We start from the raw sequence: 6000 nt of genomic DNA, 5'->3' as shown, positions 1-6000 counted from the left end.
TAAGGATGTGACTTTGCGTTTCATTTTGTAAACGTTAAGCAAATATTTTAAGAACCGTTTTAAAAGTTTAGCCATTGACAGTGGCTTTTGCCTACCCATTATGTCTGATCTGCAGACCGTTGTGATTGACATGATAAATCAACAGTGGTTGACATAGTAAATAGCAGGCAGTCGTTGATAAAGTAAAAATGTAACTACGTGTTCCCCAAATGTAATCAAGTACTACGGTGCTTCTAAGGTTTTGTAAATTAAGTAGGTTTTAAAACAACGTTAATTATTTGTGCTATGTGTGGTTATCTCCATTAGGAAGATCGCTTGAACAGAACTCCCTTTTCTATAATTCTGGTTTTGTTTACATGTTTTGAGAAATTTGTAAACGGAGTTAAAAGTTTTTTGTTTTGAACGTTTAAACATCACATCTTAGTCGTACATTTGCCATGTTGGATTTGTTCTATCACATTTTAAGCAGATTGTACGACAGAAATTTGCTACATTGAACATCTCTCTTGGTTCGCAAATATTGTACACAGTTACACTGAGCATTGCTGGCCAAAAATTGCTGAAACGAGCATCCACTGAACGGAACCATCTTTGTGGACCCCAATGTGTTTTCTTTACAGCAGTATCCTATGTATTTATAACCTTTCTTTGTGTTGTTTTCGTTGTTCAGACATCGTGAATCGTAAGGCCAGACTAGCCTGGGAGTTGTACCTTAAGTTGGAGACGTCTGGCGAATCGTTCAGCCTGCTGTAGCTCATTGCCAACGACGGCTACAAGGTAAAACATCATCCCCTATTTTTGTCCGTTGTAATTGGTCAAGATTTTGGCATTAGCCCCAAATTAGTGTCAAGTCACTCAATCTCAACCTGCAGCCGATTTCACGAAACAGATTTGTCACTTCGTCCAAACGCAAATGGTAGAGGAGACATAAATCTAAATATAACGCATATGTAGAAAAGAATGCAGTATCCAGACGCTTCATCAGCAGTTGTGTACAAAGTCTATGGAGAGTCAAGAAAACTTTCCAAGTATTTCTGAACAAAATTGGAAGTGTTTCTCAGTCCCAGATTCATGTTTGTGAAACATTTTTGCCATAACTCATCTTTATTGAGATGATGTGTGAAGACAAAAGTGGCGTCTGATTGCAACATTGTTTTCACGTGTAAAATCAACGAGAATAAGAATCCCCGTCAAAAAGAAAAAAAAAATGATTCGTTGCACATTTACTACTTTGTGTCATTAGCTTGAATAATGAAGGATGCACTTTTGTGTCGCAAACTTTAGTAAGCATGTAGAGGGCATCATAAAATATTAGAATAGCCAAAAATCCCAACTGCTTAAAAAAATTGATTTGGGACAAATTCATCACTTTGTCAACACGGTGGCGATATGATCGAAAACTTCAGGCTTTTCGTTCGAACTTCTGATGTTTTTTGCTCGACCTCAAAATATAATTGTCACGGTCTCTCGATCCTCAAATCTCATCTTTTCTATCGGTAGATGGCCAGTTCTACTATGCGACCAAGGCTTTCGGTGTCCTGGAAAGATTGGACCCCAATCCTGAATACTGGGAAGGCAAGCGTGCGTGGGCGTATTCCAGCAGATCATAGCTGGCCATGAACCAAGGTGGGTGTCATCTCTGTCAATCAGCAGTGCACACTGACCAATTAGATCTCAACCTTTGGTCAGGTGACCACAGTACATCGATCAAACAGTGCGTACTGACCAATTACATCTCAATAAGTATATCACTCCGGTGCTCTACCAACTGAGCTATCCAGCCCAATGTTGGCGGTTCCCTAATTGTCAATGTCTCTGTCAAAGGGGCGCTAGTCAGAAGCCCTCAACCCGCATATGCCATGCAGCCAGGGATCACGCCCAAAGTCACGATGCAGACCTGGCAAATATCAAACGGGGATCACTCAGAGAGGATACGGCTTTTTATTACAAATCTTCATGAATACTTTGCAACTTCTTAGCCCTCTAGTTCAAATTCATTGATCTTTATGGATTTTTCCTTTTTCCCCCTAAATTCTATAAACAGCTTTCATTTTCACTATTAGGTTTTGCCCTTCACTGACGTATAAACACTGTATACTCAGTGCGTTACCTCCGGAGTTAAAGTTGAAAAAATTACTCGGTTGGGACTCGAACCCATGACCTCCTGCTTGTTAGTGCAGACGTCTTAACCACTGGACCATCAAGCTTACAGAATTGGTTGCCTGGCCAGCCAACCAACCCCGTAAGCTCCATGGTCGAGTCGTGGGTTCGAATCCCACCCAAGTGATTATTTTTCCAACTTTCACTCGGGAGGTAACACACTGAGTATACAGTGTTTATACATCGGTGAAGGGCAAATCCTAATATTGATTGACATCGCCCCGACGCAAAGTCCATCTTGTTAATAGCTTTCATTTTCATGTGCACAAAACCCAGTGAAGTTCAAGCCACTAGATTTTTACCATTTTTTTTCCTGTACAGAGGAACACTGTGAGACATCCTCCAAATCTTGCACAACACCGGTAACCCGCAGGTTGAATACATCATCCGTGTCATGAAGAAGTGGGCCAAGGACAACAGGGTACCAGTTTCCTGAGGTGGTCCCTATCCTAGTCTTGAGATTGTTTAAATTTGTGCATTCCAAAAAACCCTGCTTCGCAAAGGGATTTTCCAAACATAAAATAATGAAACGATACTGTTGATTAACTTAAGAGTGATTTGTTCTTCACATTGGGAAATTTGCCTTGGAATATTTCTCTATTTAGCTTTGGCAAGGTGGCTATGCAGGAGAAAACAACAGTTCTGGAGAGAGGCTAGTCTCTCATGGCATAAACAAAGTAGGCTTGCCTAGTTAAGCTGGACTCTGTGACTCAGTCAGTGACTTGGTGACTCAGTCAACAACTCAGTGACTCGATCAGCGACTCCATGATTCAGTCAGATTTGGTCAGTGACTCAGTCAGTGACTCAGTCAACAACTCAGTGACTCGATCAGCGACTCCATGATTCAGTCAGATTCGGTCAGTGACTCAGTCAGTGACTCAGTGAGCGACTCAGTGACTCGATCAGCGACTCAGTGATTCAGCCAGTGACTCAGTCATTGATTCGGTCAGCGACTCGGTTAAGGAATCACTCAGTGACTCTTTGAGCGACTCAGTGGCTGTCATCAACTCAGTGACTTGGTCAGTGACTCATCGCGCAGTCAGTGATTTGGTCAGTGACTCGGTCATTGATTCGGTCAGCGACTCGGTTAAGGAATCACTCAGTGACTCATTGAGCGACTCAGTGGCTGTCATCAACTCAGTGACTTGGTCAGTGACTCATCGCGCAGTCAGTGATTCGGTCAGTGACTCGGTCAGTCAGTGATAATAGTGACTGACTCGATCAGTTAATACTCAGTGACTCGGTCAGACAGTCAGTCAGGCAGCATTGAAATGTTCATCATAATTATGAATGTTCACGTCACAAATGTTGCTTACATGTAGGACAACTCTGCAAGTTTGTTTTCTTGGAGTTTCTGGGGCCTGTTTAGGGACAACCCAACGGCATGAGAATGGGCCAGGAATGGTTATTCAAGGAGGGGGGTAGTCATCTGTACGTAATGTAATTATACTAATTAATGGTTATATTGATATAAATATACATGTACAAGTTTTCAGAGCACGTTTGTCAGGTAATTAGGGTGTAAGGTCCAGAAGGCATGAAACAAATTGAAAATAAGTGATTTGAACTGAGCCCAATTTCATAGCGCTGCTAAGCACACAATTTCTGCCAGCAGAGCCTCTCCGTCTATATTACGGAGATCGTAAGCAGTAAACACAGCAAAAGGCATGCTGATACCTCAGAGGAACAATTTGCTTAACTTACCGTAAGCAGTAAACACAGCAAAAGGCATGCTAATTAATACCTCAGAGGAACAATTTGCTTAGCTTTTGACGTAACAATGTACATGTAGATCTCAATGCGTGCTGAACCGTTAGCACATCCACGCCATGAGTGCTTAAGGATGGTACAATGTTCTGCTGTAGTAATGAGCACAGCTTTTCTGGTAACTGTTAAGCAGCGCCATGCAATTGGGCCCAGGTTGTATTCAAGTCCCGAGTCCGCACAAATCCTTGAAAGTCAATCTTGTCATCCATGTCCCAAGTCAGTTTCAGAAATTTCAATCCAACAGAATCTTTCTCAAAGGCAATCTATCACATTGTCAATACTATATTTTTTTTCATGTACAATATTGGGAAAGAATGTTGCAACCTGATGCTGCTTTTTCTTCATATCATCTCAATGAAGTCATCCATTGCAAAAATGATGGTGGGTCATTCCATGTCAGACCAACGCACTTTTTTACCTCATGTCTTCCGATTTTGATTAAAATTGCTGTGCTTGTAGGTCCTAATGAGCAATGAATACACACCAATTTTTAGCCCGATCCGACCTACCATGTGGTCAGGGCAGAAGCCACAAAAAATGGCATTTTTAGAGTAAAATACCACCCTTTTGGTATAAATATGTCAAAACTATGGCAATTTTCATCGAATATATGTGAATTTGGTATTAAAATAATGAGGATTGCATGCTCAAAGCACTTCTTTTGTCAAAATTATATTTTTTGAAAAGTAGGTCACATGACCTTTAATATGCTATCGTGACCTTTGACCCATTTTTTGTAATAATGTATCATTCCGAAAATCAACGAAATCAATATAACTTGCTAGAGCATGTCTTCCTCTATCAGAATCTACTAAACATCAGTTGGGGTCTTCAAAATTTACAACTTTATGACTATTTTTGTACAGTTGGTAGGTTACAAATGAGTCAATTTATAGACTTTACATAAGAAATACACCAACACAACTTACTATTCTGTTTCTAAAGTTACTAAAATATATCTTGGTTTGTGAATTTCTCATTCTGAGGGCTGATGAGGTCTAACCAGACTCATAGTGTAGATTATCAGCAGTGGCGCACCCAGGATTTGGCTTTTGGTGGGGGGGGGGTCATAAATCGTTTTTTTGTTCAAATTTCTGTTAAAGATTGGACCAACAAAAACTAGCCTAAAATCAAACAAACAAATTGACAATGTTGGGGGTATGTTCAAGCCCCGCCCCCCCCCCCCCCCCCTCCTGGGTGCCACTGATAATTAGTTATCCCACGAACGCGCTTGGAATATGAAATAATGCAATGCTGCTGTGACCCATATGCCACTCGATGCACTACATAATTCCGTGTTCCACGAGCGCAAGTGGGATTTATAACCAATTTATCTTCAAGCAAACTTGATATCAAATGCGTACACACGGTGAAGATGATATGTACGTGCATACATGTACTGTTTTGGTCCGTTCTGCAGGAAATAACACAACATATGTACACGTACATTTCTAATATCTGGGGTGTAATATAGCTGTGCAATATTAAAATCACACAGTTGTTGCTATAGATGGACTAATCAGGGTCTAGGATTCAAGTTTGCTTGAAGATATACTTAATATTACAATCAAAGTTACCTTTACTCATTCATCACTGTGCTTCTTGAACTTTAATGACTCTCACAGACTTGGCATTTTGTTTCTTTGAGATGAATTTCACCTGGACGTGAGTCCGCTGTACTGGGTGAAGGCCTGGTAACTGTTAGTGGTTAGCACACTTCCGAGTCCAGATATTCTGATTAGACAGTTTCTTTGGAATCAGAAGGTAGAATTTTGTTTTTCCTGGCTTTGTACTTTATACATAAAAATCTAGATTAATTTTAGTAACTTAAGAAACAGAATAGTAAGTTGTGTTGGTGTATTTCTTATGTAAAGTCTATAAATTGACTCATTTGTAACCTACCAACTGTACAAAAGTAGTCATAAAGTTGTAAATTTTGAAGACCCCAACTGATTTTTAGTAGATTCTGATAGAGGAAGACATGCTCTAGCAAGTTATTTTGATTTCGTTGATTTTCGGAATGATACATTATTACAAAAATTTGGTCAAAGGTCACGATAGCATATTAAAGGT

At 40.2% G+C, this 6000-nt stretch overlaps 1 long non-coding RNA gene across 1 annotated transcript; it reads left to right on the top strand.

Moving 5' to 3' along the window:
- The first annotated feature begins 719 nt into the window (after positions 1-719).
- Positions 720-2794, top strand: LOC119739412. Its single transcript, XR_005272569.1, has 3 exons — positions 720-777; positions 1501-1626; positions 2482-2794. It is a non-coding gene; the product is annotated as an uncharacterized LOC119739412 (long non-coding RNA).
- The last annotated feature ends 3206 nt before the right edge of the window (positions 2795-6000 follow it).

The sequence above is a fragment of the Patiria miniata genome, unplaced genomic scaffold, assembly GCF_015706575.1.
Source record: "Patiria miniata isolate m_02_andy unplaced genomic scaffold, ASM1570657v1 HiC_scaffold_10, whole genome shotgun sequence".
Classification (NCBI taxonomy): domain Eukaryota; kingdom Metazoa; phylum Echinodermata; class Asteroidea; order Valvatida; family Asterinidae; genus Patiria; species Patiria miniata.
This window is presented reverse-complemented; position numbering and strand designations above follow the sequence as displayed.